The 16,945-nt window shown below is 44.4% G+C and overlaps 1 protein-coding gene across 2 annotated transcripts in view; it reads left to right on the forward strand.

The window, feature by feature from the left end:
* The window catches only part of SPIDR (scaffold protein involved in DNA repair), a 602,511-nt gene that overhangs the window by 578,231 nt on the left and 7,335 nt on the right, over nucleotides 1-16,945 (forward strand). The window lies entirely within an intron of this gene.

A 16,945-nucleotide genomic window follows, 5' to 3' on the forward strand; every position in this document is an offset into this window, starting at 1 on the left:
TAGTTTGAAAACCTAAACCAACAGTATCAACACAGTCTTCAAAACTATCAACTTGCCTGTTTCTTTGCTCTGTTGCTTTTTCTATGAATGTGTAGCAATTAGGGCTGCAAGTTCAATTGCAGTTAACTCTGCAATTAATGCATTCATTTTAATTGTGATTTTAAAAATGAATCATGTTGCAGGGTCTCCTGTCTCTTCCAAACATCTCTTCTGCTCTCTTCCCAAACTCCATCACCTGTGATTCAAAATCAGCCTCCATGCCAGTCTATCTTAAAGGTGGTCTTCTGTTGGTCCCTGGCAGCAGCAGCTTTGAACATATGCTGCCTGTGGCCTGGTCAGAAGCTTTCCCTCTGACCTATTCCGCCCATTCAGAAACAGGAAGTGATGTCACAGGGCGTGGAATGGGCCAGAGGGAAAGCTTCGGAGAAGGCTGCAGGTATCATTGTGTGCAACGCTGCCACAGCCAGGGACAAACAGAAGACCACCTTTAAGGTAGACTGACGAAGGGGATTGAGAGGAGGGGACAGATACCAAACCCCGGGTGGGGGAGGAGAGTGAGCTGCACACCTGCAAGCTGAACAGGAGGGGCCACTAGTGGAAGCTGTGGCCGAGGTGGTGAGTTCCAGCAGCCACAAGAAGAGCTTGGTGCTGCTCACCACCAAGTTTGTGTTGCTGCTTATGGGAGTGGAGAGGTGGGAGGGAGGGAGGAAGGAAAGACAAGAGTGAGCGATAATGGGCCCTAGGAAAGAAAGAGAGATAATGGACCTGGGGAAGAGGAGAGGGAAGGAAGGAAGGAAGAGAAAGGGAGAGATGTTAGATCTGGGGGTGGAAGGGAGGAATATCAGTCTTGTAGGGAACGGAAGGGGGGGTGGAATTTGATATACCACCTTTCTGTGTTTACAATGAAAATGGTTTACATATTATATACAGGTACTTATTTTGTACCTGGGGCAATGGAAGGTTAAATAACTTTCTCAAAGTCACAAAGAGCTGCCATGGGAAATAAATAAAATACTGTTAATTGTGTGAGTAATTGTGATTTAAAAAGGTTTTAACCACATGATCACAATTAAAAACTTTAACCGAAATTCATCCCTAGTAGCAATATCAGCTAACATATAAAGTGTGGTAAACAAATCTGCATTTTCAGTTACGAGGCCTCCCATTTGGCTTAGCACTGGTTCTAAGGGTGTTCACAAAAGTGATGTTATCCAAACACTGTGACCCTTCAGGGACATCTTTATGTGATTGATGTACCAATAAGAGCTACGAAGTTAAGGTCCTGGTGATTCTGGAGCTTCTGTCTTGAAAGGGAACAGAAGACCTGTAAATATCCCTACCTGTCACCTGCACACACACACACCCTAAAAGTTCCCTGGTAGCCTCTGCTTTTCTCCTAGCTATTTGCCTTAAAAATTAGTAACAAGACAGTCTTCATCAGTGATGGGGGCTTGAATCCCCATGGGGAAATAGGGTTGTGGTGCTGGGGGATAGCTGAATACTGAGTCTCATGAAAGAAACTAGTAGAGAGAGAATAAGGTCTTGAGGAGCCGAGTAATTCTGGAGGAGAGCAGGCACAGAATGTGGCTAGTTTAGCTGCTAAGGGAGGTCAGGAAGTGAACCTGTTCTGCCAACCAACTGAGGACACTGTAGCCATATCTTCAAAGGAAAATACAGTTAGGAAATATTATCCTAAAAACATTTGGGTGGAAGAAGTGGCATCACTGGGAGCGATGGTAGCATAAGACCATGGCCCTTCACTTCCTCAACCCCAATCCTTAATTTGTCTCAAGCATCAGCTATTTGGTGATTGGGTACCTCCTTAACAGCTCCTGGTTCTGCTGCGATAACTACCAAGAAGAAAGGAGTAGATCTCACTGAGTTTTCATATGCGAGCATGACACAGGCAAAGTGAATGGAGAATGCCATCATGGTGGTTGCAAGCCTGGGAACCGATGCAGGGATGGCACCAGCAGCAGAGTTGGGAGCCTCGGTAGAGCAGCTACAGAACCCTATTGTGGAGTTGCAAGACCGGCTCCAAGAAATGAGGGCTGACCTCAAGGCAGTCCACTGTAATCTGACACACCCTTGGTGCAGTCCTAAGGGGAGAAATAGCATCGTATGAAGGAAACAGACCAGTGCATCGAGGAGCATGATTACCTGAAGCCGAAGAAGAAGCAGCCTGCTGGTGGACCTGCTGCTTAATTTCTTCTCAGGGCTCCAGCATGTTTAATGCCAGCTCTGACCCCGACATCTATTTATTAGACCATCATGTCAGTAACTTTTTTCTGGATCTCATGGAATTGCTACTGAATGAGTCCTTCATTCCGCCTCTCACAAAGGTTATAATCAGCCAGCAGGTGAGGCTTTTCATAAAGAGAGAAGACTATTCTGAGACAGTGGCGTAGCCAGACAGCCAATTTTGGGTGGGCCTGAGCACAAAGTGGGTGGGCACAAAATTGTCTCTCTCCCCCAGCACTTCCCAATTCAAAATATAAATACTTTAGCAGATGAGGATCCCCAATCTCTGTCAGCTGAAGGCCTCCAGTAAAGATGGCCAGAACTCTTCTCCACCAAGCCCAGTAGGCAGCAGCAACTCCTCGAGCCACTGATGCCAGCACCCCATACATGCTTAGTTGTCAGTGGCTCCAGGATGCTGCCCCCATCTGCCAAGCTCAGTAGAAGCAGGGCTTTTTTTGAGGGGTACTTGGGGGTACTGAGTACCGGCACCTTTTCCATTGTCTGCTAAAATTGACCCATGGACCCCAAGTTTTAATGAAAGAGCTGAGGCTCTGCACACCAATTCTGCCTCGTCATACATTCTATGACTGGTTGCAGGGGGCTTGGCTATTGTGGGATGGGTCCCTCAGTGATTACCCCACCCCTGAAGAGTGGCCTAGCATTTGAGTACTGGCACCTTTTTTACTAGGAAATACGCACTGAGTAGAAGGCATCTCTGGCCAGCTTCAGAAGAGACCCCAGCTAGTAGGGCTTGGGAATCCCCACTAGCTACAGCAAGGGTCAGGGCTGCCGTTAGCCATGCTGGTGACCAGGGCAGAAAATAAAGCCCCTCCCCCAATTCCCTCTCCTCTCCAATCTCATCTGCCGTTAAAGTCACACTGACAGACCCTCACAAATTACAGAACAAGGGATCACAAATTAGAAATAAAAATATATAGACAAAATTGAACTGGGAACCTCAGTTCCACTCAATGTGGAAACTAAAAGGAATAAGACCTTTCTTCCCAAGGGCTGACTTCCGTAACCTGGTACAATCAATGGTGCTCAGTCATCTAGACTACTACAACGCACTCTACGCCGGCTGTAAAGAGCAAATAATCAAGAAACTTCAGACAGCCCAGAACACTGCAGCTAGACTCATATTCGGTAAAACAAAATATGAAAGTGCTAAACCCCTATGAGAAAAACTACACTGGCTCCCACTTAAAGAACGCATCATGTTCAAAATTTGCTCCCTAGTCCACAAAATCATTCATGGAGACGCACCAGCCTACATGCCAGACCTGATAGACTTACCACCCAGGAATGCAAAAAGATCATCCCGCACATTCCTTAATCTGCACTTCCCCAACTTCAAAGGTCTAAAATACAAACTAATGCATGCATCAAACTTGTATAATTATGGTACAGCCAGAGACCCCTCCACTGGAATGGTGGAGGGCCCAGTCATAGAGCTCAGGCCATTACAGACCTTGGCTGAGTCAGAAATCTGATGGCTAACATAACTGGGAGCTTCCTGGAAAAGTATGGCCTAGTTTGTAGCCCAGATTGAGGCCTAAAAGTTAAGTCAATAGATATAGAAACAAAATAGAGGATTTCAACACAAAATGGAAGCCCGTATCTGTTACAAAGTGGAATTTTCTCTAATGTAAGTTAGAAAAACAAGTTGAGAAATAAGTGAGTCATAGCAGGTGCAAAGAAAATAGGGAACTAGCTGTTCCAGAGAGGAGGGAGACTTCCTGTGAGCAGGATTGTGGTCAGCTGGTGTGAGAAAGGAAAGGCGTAGCAAGATAGAAGCTACTCATTAGCATGAGCCAATCAGTGACAACCATGACATTAGCATAGATCCAATCAGGTATATCTACTGTCATATTATCCATATCCTGAGGGCGCCTATAAAATTCAGGGTAGTTCCTGGTTTAAGTTAGAGAGACAAGGGTTGGCACTCTCTCTCCAAGGGAAACCAATGTGTCCAGCAGAATTAACAAATTACCTAATTGCTTTCCCTTGTAAAACCTCTAATTGGTAAAAAGAAATTATAAAAGATTAGCAAATAATTAACACCTGTTTGCAGCTTATTATATTCCTATAATTAATTGATTGTACATGCCTGTTGTCAATCACTGATTTGACTTATACCTTGGCAAATAAACTCCTCATTCCAAATGATGATTTGTGGGCTTCACTTAATGATCAAAGGCTGTAAGTATAAATGCATTGTATAGTTTGTCATAAGGCTGGTATCTTTTCCTTAGACCTAACTTCTCCCTTAGAGGCAATAACTCCCTGATTACCCCAGTACTAGTGTTATTTAGAGATGGAGTCAGATTAAGGTCACTCTAGCCTTCCTGGGGGGGGCTCGGGACCCCCCAATTCTCGACAAACTTTACTTACCTGAGCACACAGTTATGGAACGCACTGCCGCGCAACTTAAAAACGATTTACAAACTAACCAGCTTCCGCAAACTACTGAAGACCCATCTCTTTAATAAGGCATACCACAAAGATCAACAAATGTGAACATACACCACTCCTCCACATATACTCAGAACTGTCCTATAATATCTGCTTGTTATATTACTATCATGTTTTGCCATTATCATGTAACCCAAGATTCTTCTGTAACACTAAATATCTATTTTCTAATTTAATTCCACCATTCATGATGTATTGTAAGCCACATTGAGCCTGCAAAGAGGTGGGAAAATGTGGGATACAAATGCAATAAATAAATAAATAAATAAGCATGTACTGCAACACTGGAGAAAAAACAAAACAAAAGCGCATTTCCTTTTCTACTTAACACAATAAAAAGACATCCGCTATGCACATTTCCCAAAGTTAACATATTCCATTTAAAACATTCAAAGTAAAATGATTTTACTACCTTTATTGTCTGGACATTTTATTTTTCCATCATGTTGGTTCCAATTTCTCTTTCCCGCTTTCCTGTCTGTCTTCTGCTAATTCTTCAAGCGGTTGTCCATTTGTCTTTTTTCTCCTGTCATTTCATTTCCTCACTACACCTACCTCTGAAATATTTATCCTTCCATTTTAGCTCTTTCCTTTCTTTTTTTTTTCTTTTCTTTTCTGCCTCCATACACTCAAATTTCATCCTTTCTAAATCTTTTCCTTCTTTTTACTTTTCAGAAATCTATCACATTTCTATCTCCTTTCACCCATTAGCTCTCCCATTCCCCATCTCTATCCTTCTCAGCCTTCCATTCCCTTGCATCTTCGATCTACGCGCCATTACCATATTTCTACCCCCTGTGATCACTATTCTCTCATTTTGTCCTTGCCATCTCCACTCCCTGGGCCTCTCCCCCATGCTTTCCACCATTCCCAGTGTCTCCTTCCCTCCACCCTTCCAGCCCAACATCTGTTCCCTCTTTCTACCCTCCTCACCCTCGTAGCCTGATATTTCCCTATCCCTTTTACCTCCAACCACCAGCATCTTCCTGTCCCATCTCTCTCCCCTCCCCCATTGTCCAGCATTTTTCCCTTTCTCTTCCCTACCATCCATTGTCTATCTTCTCTCCCTGGATCCATCTTCCCTCTTTTTCCCCTCCCCCGCTTGAGGTGGCGGTAATGGCTCCTGCGCTAACCCTGCGGTAACTGGGCACTGCACGATTACTGCTGGGTAGTATCTGGCACTACAAATTTGCGTATCGCTGGAAATTACTGTAGGGGGGGGGGGGAGTGCCACCAGGCTGCTGCGTTAGCCCGGCGGTATTTCCTAAATAGCGAATGGTAAGCCCACGTTGGGCTACTTAGTAAAAGGAGCCTTTAGCTAGGTCCAGAGAGAAGACCTGAACGGTTCCCCTTCCTCTAACCCATCACAAAATGGTAATAGATGCAGAAATTCAAGGGAAGTTTGGAAGTCTCTGTAGATCAGTGTTTCCAGCTTGATTCCATCTTGGATCTTTCCCTATATAATATTTTTGAGTGTAGTTAAATTATTTTATATAATTGAAAACATTTATATTCCATCTTTTCACTCTAACTAAGCTTACAAGACTGCTCACAATTTAAATACATATCATAAACATCAAAAGACAATTAGGATGTAGTAACAGCAGTTAACATATGTAGGCTTTAAAAAGGTTTGGACAAGTTTCTGGAGGAAAAGTCCATAGTCTGTTATTGAGATTGACATGGGGGAAGCCACTCCTTGCCCCAGGATTGGTAGCATGGAATGGTGCTACTAATTGGGTTTCTGCCGGGTACTTGTGGCCACTGTTGGAAGCAGGATACTGGACTAGATGGACCATTGATCTGACCCAGTATAGCTATTCTTACATTCTTAGAATTATGAAAATCATTATTCTCTGTTGGGCTTACCGACGCTTTCTAAAAGGGCTCCTGTATTTTCTGATCTTAAGGTCTGCCTAGTAATATATCTGACATTTGTCAAGAAGTCCGTTAACAAGCTGGAGTTTAAATCTGCTTTAAAGGCAGTACTAAGTCTCCTCTTCAGACTATTTGCTTCAGTTCATTTGTTTCTTACAGTCAAAACGGTTTTCCTACTGGCAGTGTGTTTAGCAAGAAGATTCCACAAGTAGCAAGTTCTGTCTTCTTTTTTTTCTATTTTTAAGTGATAAACTAAATTCAGACTTTCATTTAAAGGACATGCTATTACCTAATTTATGTCCAGAGCCCAACTCTCCATTAGAAAAGTGTTTACACAGACTGGATATTAAATGGCATTTAAAATTTTATTTGAACAGGATTCTTTTGCAAATCAGAGCAGTTGTTTGTTTTATTTGGGGCAAACAAGAAGAGTCAGCTGACTTTTGACATGTCCGTTGCCAGATGGAAAAAAAAGGTGGCTCGACAAGGCTTGTGAGACTTTTAAGACTTAGTTTTATGAGAGCTCAGTCAACAAGAGCTCTGTTGTCTTCACGAACAGAATGTGGATACATCTATGACAGATTTGTAAGGCTGCCATGTGGAAATCGTCATGTACCTTAAGTACACATTAACGTATTGGTGGATGACATCAACAAATGCAGCTTTTGGAAGATGAGCTTTGCAAGTTATATTTCACCCATCTGAGTAAGGCATTGATAAGTCCCTACATGGTACAGACCAACAGGGATATAACATAGAAGGAATTATTCTTACATTTAGAGGCAGATGCAGCAACCAAACGTAAAAAAATCTAAATCGTTAAAGTCCCTAACGATTTTAAAATAACGAAAAATGCACCAAAAAAAAAAGTCACACATGCTGGAATCGGTATTGAAACGTACAATGTATCAAAGAATCACAATACACATCGTTAATCGGCCCCCAAATCATGCGCAGAGCAGCCAAGCGTTATGTTAGCTGCTCTGCGCATGCCACAAACAGTCAAATCACAAGCACATGGCAAATTGAATTGACACATAAAAAAATAAAACTAAAAAAAGGATCGGGAGGGGGCAAGGGCGCTCATCAGGAGCGTCCTGTACGGACGGCCTTGCCCCCCCCCCCCCGCCGCCGCTCCCCCCACCCCGAAAAAGCAAAATTGTAGCAGCCCCTGCCCCCCTCCCTTCCTCACTACTCTCAGCTCCGCCTCCCGACATCCTCCGTCTGTGCCCCGCCCCCTTTGGGGGTCGTCGCCGCCATTCCCCTTCTCCATCGGGCCCCCCTCCCTCTTACCGGGCCCGTGCAGCGCCTCTCTCCTCTGTCCGAAGGCGCTGCACGGGCAAGAAGAACGCTGAATCAGCTGATGCCTGCCTTCGCGATAGAGCGTCTTTCTCCTCCTGGGCCCGCCCCTGTCTGACGTCAGTAACACTGACGTCAGACAGGGGCGGGCGCAGCAGGAGAAAGACGCGCCATCGCGAAGGCAGGCATCAGCTGATTCAGCGTTCTTCTTGCCCGTGCAGCGCCTTCGGACAGAGGAGAGAGGCGCTGCACGGGCCCGGTAAGAGGGAGGGGGGCCCGATGGAGAAGGGGAATGGCGGCGACGACCCCCAAAGGGGGCGGGGCACAGACGGAGGATGTCGGGAGGCGGAGCTGAGAGTAGTGAGGAAGGGAGGGGGGCAGGGGCTGCTACAATTTTGCTTTTTCGGGGTGGGGGGAGCGGCGGAAAGTGGGGAGCAGCGGCGGGGGGGGGGCAAGGCCGTCCGTACAGGACGCTCCTGATGAGCGCCCTTGCCCCCTCCCGATCCTTTTTTTAGTTTTATTTTTTTATGTGTTTTCTGAGGTCCTTTGGACCAATCACAGCGCTTTTAGCTCTGCTAATGCGCTGGGATTGGCTCAAAGTTTGTTTATTTTTTCACAACACTTTTTCCTGGCACAGAGCTGTCCTAACGAGAGGTCCAGACCTCTCGTTAGTTTTCCTGCCTTTTTCCTGCGTAAAGGCAATCGGAAAAGGTTAGTGCATGTCGTTTCAATGGGGTTTTCACACTAATTGCTCATCTCCATTCCGTTTTCGTTAGCTGCTACTGTCGTCGGAAAATAGGCTTAAGTGCATGGAAAGGATCGGAAATTCTTCCCCGAGGGCTCATTTAACGATGAAAAACGTTTAGTGCATCTGCCTCTAATTCTCTGTAGTAGTCTCATTCCACTCTGTACCAGGCCCACCATAATAAAAGCTGAGTGAGTAAGAGGGTGCTGTCTCAGTGTGAGTGCAATATTGTAAAGCAGCTTACTTCCCATCTTCTTTATCCTAAAACTCCTATTATCTACAAAACTCTTCAGCTTCTGGCCATGTTTTGATAACCATAAAATGTATTTATGTTCAAATTAAACGGGCAAAAAACCCCACAAGGGAACCTCCCCCCCATTTTCAAGATGTACACATACATTGCTCCTTCTTGCTGTAATACCTGCTAGCATTTTCGGTGCATTACCAGCAATAGTTTTACAGAGGAGTGGCCAACAAGCTTTGACTCCTGAAACAGTTATGTCATGCCAAAACACAGCTCTGTGTTGAGTCCTGGTTTAACTTGATGTTTGAATAAAGGTTGACTTTTCTGTTTACCTTTGGAGTCTCCTCTTGGATTTGTTTTGGAAGGCTGTTTGACATCCCTACTATGTTTCATTATCCAGGAAAAGTCCCATTAACTTAAATTCTTTTATCAGAAAGGCTGCCATTATCGGGAACAGCCACCAATCAGAAAAGATCCATTATCCAGATCAAGTCCATAGACAGTTATTAAAATGGACTTTCGGGAAAATCCACTGCTTATTTCTAGAATAAACTACTAAAATATGTATGGATGGGAGAAAGTCACTTAGAACACTTGTAAATTGCAACGAGGTGGAGTCTCATATCGCTAGGCACGAATTCTCATATCACTCCCATGGTGAATCTAAGCTCATGCATCAGTCTTTAATCATTGATTAAAGATTGAAGCATGAGCTTAGATTCACCATGGGAGTGATATGAGAATTCGTGCCTAGCGATATGAGACTCCACCTCGTTGCAATTTACAAGTGTTCTAAGTGACTTTCTCCCATCCATACATATTTTAGTAGTTTATACTTTATTATTGGAGAAAGCAAAGCCATATATATTTTTGCTATTTCTAGGATAAGCAGCATAAAATGTATTGTATTGTTTTGGGATCTTGCCAGGTACTTGTGACCTGGATTGGCTACTGTTGGAAACAGGATGCTGGGCTTGATGGACCTTTGGTCTGTCCCAGTATGGCAATACTTATATACATATGTAATATGTTAAATAGCACTGGTTCCAGTACAGATCCTTGGGGCACTTCACTATTCACCCTCTTCCACTGAGAGAATTGGCTATTTAACCCTACTCGCTGTAGATGACGGAAGATTAATATCAAAATGATGTAGAGAGTGAATTAAACACAACAGGAGGAATAGAAAGGAGACCATAGAACAACACAAAGAAAATAGGATAAAAAAAAGACAAGGCTAAGCTTTTTTTAATTTTATTTATTTTTTAATGCCTTGTGTGTTAGACCTCTGCTGGTATTTATCTGAATGTTACCTGAGAAATGTGCTTCTTCTGCCCATTAGTATTCCTATATTTTAACTGGTAAGCTGCTGTTTGTGATCTATTTTAATATTGTGTACAACTTTGAAAATGAAATCAGGGATGGGCCTAGAGGGGCTCAGGTCCTTCTGACTTCAGTATACTGGGAACATGTACTGCATCTGGCATGGATCCCTAGACCTCACCAGCTGAAGCACTCTGGAGGCTCTCTGTTTATTCTGACATGCAGGTGGCACCAAGAACATGTTGGAACCTCTCCGGTGGCATGTCCTGTTCATGATGTTGCAAAATCGTAGGAGGGACATGTGGCTCACAGGGGTTCAGTGTGCGGGCTGCACATTAGGAGAGGAAGGCAGAGTGGCAGGCGCCCACCACTAATGGAAGCCATCATGGATGATTGACTTGGTGGGTGTGGAAGGGACGAACGACAGGCTTAGTGCCACCCGTTAACTTTGACCACCCCAAAAAATTAAGCTACAACACTCAGTGAAGCCAATTTATAGGCTTTACATAAGTACATAAGTATTGCCATACTGGGAAAGACCAAAGGTCCATCAAGCCCAGCATCTTGTTTCCAACAGTGGCCAATCCAGGTCACAATATACCTGGCAAGATCCCAAAAAATTGCAAAACATTTTATACTGCTTATCCCAGAAATAGTGGATTTTCCCCAAGTCCATTCAATAACGGTCTATGGACTTTTCCTTTAGGAAGCTGTCCAAACCTTTTTTAAACTCTGCTAAGCTAACCGCCTTTACTACATTCTCTGGCAACGAATTCCAGAGTTTAATTACACATTGAGTGAAGAAAATTTTCTCTGATTTGTTTTAAATTTACTACATTGTAGCTTCATCGCATGTCCTCTAGTCCTAAGCAGACGCTTCACATCTACCTGTTCAACTCCACTCATTATTTTATAGACCTCTATCATATCTCCCCTCAGCCGCCTTTTCTCCAAGCTGAAGAGCCCTAGCCACTTTAGCCTTTCCTCTTAGGGAAGTCGTTCCATCCCCTTTATCATTTTCGTCGCCCTTCTCTGCACCTTTTCTAATTCCACAATGAGGCTCATTTTCAAAGCACTTAGCCTCCCAAAGTTCCATAGAAACCTATGGAACTTAGCCTCCCAAAGTGCTTTGAAAATATGCCTCTATATCTTTTTTGAGATGCGGCAATCAGAATTGAACACAATATTCGAGATGTGGTCGCACCATGGAGCGATACAAAGGCATTATAACATCCTCATTTTTGTTTTCCATTCCTTTGCTAATAATACCTAACATTCTATTTGCTTTCTTAGCTGCAGCAGCACACTGAGCAGAAGGTTTCAACGTATCGTCAACGATGACACCTAGAGCCCTTTCTTGGTCCATGACTCCAGCTATAATTCGGGTACCACGCTCGATTTTAAGGATAAATTACATTTTCTAACAATAGCTCTGCAAGCTCATTTTTCAGTTCTATCAGTACTCTGGGATGAATACAATCCGGTCCAGGAAATTTGCTACTCTTCAGTTTGTAGAACTGCCCCATTACATCCTCCAGGTTTACTGAGAATTCATTAAGTTTCTCCGACTAGTCAGCTTCGAATACCATTTCTGGCACCGGTATCCCACCCAAATCTTCTTCGGTGAAGACCGAAGCAAAGAATTAATTTAATCTCTCCGCTACGGCTTTGTCTTCCCCGATTGCTCCTCTAAGTTTTTTTTTCACCGTTCTTCTCATTTTATCATAGTCTCCTTTTTTAAAGTTAAATGCTAATGTATTTGATTTCCTATCCTGCTTATAATCGAACGAGAATAACGCCCAAGTTCCGACCTAAATCGGGAGATGGGCGTTCTTCTCACAAAAACAAATAAAGCGGCATAATCGAAAGCCGAACTTTGGACGCTTTCAACTGCACTCCGTCGCGGATGCGGACAAAGTTGACGGGGGAGTGTCGGAGGCGTGGTGAAGGCGGAACTGGGGCGTGGTTATCACCCGAACAGAGATGGGCGCCCTTCGCCGATAATGGATGCGTTTGTAGCTAGAATTTAGGGCACTTTTCCTGGACCCTGTTTTTTCACGAATAAGGCCCCAAAAAGTGCCCTAAATGACCAGATGACCCCCAGAGGGAGTCGGGGATGACCTCCCCTGACTCCCCCAGTGGTCACTAACCCCCTCCCACCACAACAAATGATGTTTCACAACTTTTTACTTTCACCCTCAAATGTCATACCCTCCTCCCAAGCAGCAGTATGCAGGTCCCTGGAACAGTTGTTAGGGGGTGCAGTGGACGTCAGGCAGGTGGACCCAGGCCCATCCCCCCCCTACCTGTTACAATTGTGCTGCTTAATGCTACTAGTCGTCCAACCCCCCCCAAACCCCCTGTACCCACATGTAGGTGCCCCCCTTCACCGCTTAGGGCTATAGTACTGGTGTAGACTTGTGGGCAGTGGGTTTTGAGGGGGATTTGGGGGGCTCAACACCCAAGGGAAGGGTGCTATGCACCTGGGAGCTCTTTTACCTTTTTTTTTGTTTTTGTAAAAGTGCCCCCTAGGGTGCCCGGTTGGTGTCCTGGCATGTGAGGGGGACCAGTGCACTATGAATCCTGGCCCCTCCCACGAACAAATGCCTTGCATTTATTCGTTTTTGAGCTGGGCGATTTCATTTTCCATTATCGGTGAAAAGCAAAAACGCCCAGCTCACACCTTGGCGAATAAAGCATGGGCGTCTATTTTTTTTAAAAAATACGGTTCACTCCGCCCCTTCACGGACCCGTTCTCGGAGATTAACGCCCATGGAGATAGGCGTTTCTGGTCGATTATGCCCCTCTATGTATACTTACTTCAAAGCTAATATCAAATCCGATCATTTTATGATCACTGTTATCAAGCAGCCCCAGCACCATTACCTCCCGCACGAGATCATGTGCTCCACTAAGGACTGGGTCTAGAATTTTTCCTTCTCTCGTCGGCTCCAGTACCAGCTGCTCCATAAAGCTGTCCTTGATTTCATCAAGGAATTTTACCTCCCTAGCGTGCCCCGATGTTAAATTTACCCAGTCAATATTGGGGTAGTTGAAATCACCCATTATTATTGTGTTTCCCAGTTTGTTTGCGTCCCTAATTTCCTTTAACATTTCTGCATCCGTCTGTTCATCCTGGCCAGGTGGACGGTAGTACACTCCTATCACTATCCTTTTCCCCTTTACACATGGAATTTCAATCCACAGTGATTCCAAGAAGTGTTTTGTTTCCTGCAGAATTTTCATTCTATTTGATTCAAGGCTCTCGTTAATGTACAATGCTACCCCTCCACCAATTCGATCCACCCTAACACTATGATATAATTTGCACCCCGGTATGACAGTGTCCCACTGGTTATCCTCCTTCCACCAGGTCTCAGAGATGCCTATTATATCTAATTTTTCATTTAGTGCAATATATTCTAACTCTGCCATCTTATTTCTTAGGCTCCTGTCATTCACATATAGACATTTCAAACTATGTTTGTTGTTCCTATTTACATCATGCTTAGTACGTGACAGTATTAATTTGCAATCTTTTGTCTGATTTTTACTTTTATTTAAGGACACCTGATCTACTACGGTCTCTTTTGCAACCTCACTATCAGGATACCCTATCTTCCCTGTTTTGGTGATAACTTTGAAAGATACCTTATCCCAAACCATGTGCTTTTGAGCGACTGTCAGCCTTCCCTCCATTTCTAGTTTAAAAGCTGCTCTATCTCCTTTTTAAGTGTCGACGCCAGCAGCCTGGTCCCACCCTGGTTAAGGTGGAGCCCATCCTTTCGGAATAGGCTCCCCTTCCCCAGAATGTTGCCCAGTTCCTAACAAATCTAAAACCCTCCTCCCTGCACCATCGTCTCATCCATGCATTGAGACTCCGGAGCTCTGCCTGTCTCTTGGGCCCTGCGCATGGAACGGGTAGCATTACAGAAAATGCTACCCTAGAGGATCTGGATTTGAGTTTTCTACCTAAGAGCCTAAATTTCGCTTCCAGAACCTCTCTCCCACATTTTCCTATGTCATTGGTACCCCCATGTACCAAGACAGCCGGCTCCTCCCCAGCACTAACTAAATTCCTATCTAGGTGACGAGTGAGTTCTGCCACCTTTGCACCAGGCAGGCAAGTCACCAGGTGATCCTCACATCCACCAGCCACCCAGCTATCTATATGCCTAATGATCGAATCACCAACTACAACAGCTGTCCTAACCTTTCCCTCCCGGGCAGCACTTGGAGACATATCCTCGGTGCGAGAGGATAGTACATCCCCTGGTGGGCAGGTCCTGGCTGCAGGAGTACTTCCTACTTCACCAGGGTGAAGTTCTCCTTCTAGGAGACCTCCCTCCTCCAAGGTGCAGGTCTTTTTCTGCCGTCATCTACTATGTAACTACGTATGTAGCACAGGGGCTACCAGACTGGAGGTGGGACTTCTCTACAACATCCCTGTAGGTCTCCTCTATGTACCTCTCTGTCTCCCTCAGCTCCACCAAGTCTGCTACTCTAGCCTCCAAAGAATAGACACGTTCTCTGAGAGCTAGGAGCTCTTTGCATCAGGCACACACATATGACATCTCACCAACTGGGAGATAATCATACATATGACACTCAATGCAAAAGACTGGATAGCACCCCTCTCGCTGCTAGACTGCTGACTCCATCTTAGTGTTTTTGAGTTTTTCAATAATTTAAAACTTGCTACAGTATTAAGGATATTAGCCTAATATAAAAGTGTCTTTTAGTATATGTGGAGGGGCATAATCGAACGAAAACGTCTATCTCCATGGACGTTTATCTCCGAGAACGGGTCCGTGAAGGGGCGGACCGAACCATATTTTTGGAAAAAATAGACGTCCATGTTTTATTCGACAATTTGTGAGCTGGGCGGTTTTGTTTTTCAGCGATAATGGAAAATTAAAGCGCCCAGCTCAAAAACGAATAAATCCAAGGCATTTGTTTGTGGGAGGGGCCAGGAGTCGTAGTGCACTGGTCCCCCTCACGTGCCAGGACACCAACCGGGCACCCTAGGGGGCACTTTTACAAAAAGGTAAAAGAGCTCCCAGGTGCATAGCACCCTTCCGTTGGGTGTTGAGCCCCCCAAATTCCCCTCAAAACCCACCACCCACAAGTCTACACCATTACTATAGCCCTAAGGGGTGAAGGGGGCACCTACATGTGGGTACAGTGGGTTTGGGGGGCGGTGTGGAGGGCTCCCATTTACCAGCACAAGTGTAACAGGTGGGGAGGGATGGGCCTGGGTCTACCTGCCTGACGTCCACTGCACCCCCTAATAACTGCTCCAGTGACCTGCATACTGCTGCCAGGGAGGTGGGTATGACATTTGAGGGTGAATATAAAAAGTTGTGAAACAGCATATTTTTGTGGTAGGAGGGGGTTTGTGACCACTGGGGGAGTCAGGGGAGGTCATCCCCGACTCCCTCCAGTGGTCATCTGGTCATTTAGGGCACTTTTTTGGGCCCTATTCGTGGAAAAACAGGGTCCAGGAAAAGTACCCTAAATTCTCGCTAAAAACGCATATTTTTTTTCCATTATCGGCGAAAGGCGCCTATCTCTGATCGGCCGATAACCACGCCCCAGTTCCGCCTTCACCACGCCTTTGACACGCCCCCATCAACTTTGTCCGCATCCGCGATGGAGTGCAGTTGAAAACGTCCAAATTCGGCTTTCGATTATACCGCTTTATTCGTTTTTGTGAGATAAACGTCTATCTCCCGATTTGGGTCGCAATATAGGCGTTTTTCTTTTTCAATTATAAGCTGGAAAGTATATTGTATGATTTATTTAGTGTTTCCTTCTTAGATGGTATTGAAATGTATTTAAAACTCTGTAAGAGCACTCCTTGCTTGTTACCCTAATTACAATAACTGACTATAAATGAAGAGTTGTCCTGTGGGTGGGCAGGTGTTGGGGAGGGTGGGTGGGAAGACTAAACTAGATCCTGTGGTGCCTGCTAGATTCTATCTGTTAATGCTGTGGTACAAAGTTTTTAAAACTTAAGTGGAAAAGACTATGGAAATTAGTTGATAAAATTGCTTTTTATATTTTTATTTTGCCTAACACAAACCTACAATTCCTCCTTTAAACCCCAATCTTTAAGTTCCCAAAGCACAAAGCAAAATCATCACTTACCAGAGAAATGTCCTTTTATCTCGGAACTTCTCAGATAGAAAGTTCAGTGGGACCTTTCCTTTTTATATAGTTTTGAATCTAAGAGACCTTTTTTAAACAGGCTCTTTGAAGCTGACTCAGTAACCTAAGCAAGTATTCTACTTCCCCACACCTTAATTTACACTTAATTTAGGTCGCTGGATGAGCTACCTCTCCAGCAGCCAAGGAACAGAAAATAACTGCCTTTTAGAACAAGATTTTTTGGCTGTTTAGTTTCTACCTCTAGAAAAGGTTTCAGTTTAAAACTATGGGAAAAATGCCTATTTCTAGAGAAAAATTTCTGTTTAAAACTATGGGGAAAGGGTTTGTACACTATGGCAACTAGTTAATGATGCTTGCTTTTCTCTCTCTCTCTCTCTTTTTTTATTCCCCCCTCAATACTAAACTAGATCCTGCAGTGCCTGCTAGATTCTATCTGTTAATGCTGTGGTACAAAGTTTTTAAAACTAAGTGGAAAAGACTATGGAGATTAGTTGATAAAATTGCTTTTTATATTTTTATTTTGCCTAACACTAACCTACAATTCCTCCTTTAAACCCCAATCTTTAAGT

The sequence above is a fragment of the Microcaecilia unicolor genome, chromosome 1 (genome assembly GCF_901765095.1).
Source record: "Microcaecilia unicolor chromosome 1, aMicUni1.1, whole genome shotgun sequence".
In the NCBI taxonomy this organism is placed as follows: domain Eukaryota; kingdom Metazoa; phylum Chordata; class Amphibia; order Gymnophiona; family Siphonopidae; genus Microcaecilia; species Microcaecilia unicolor.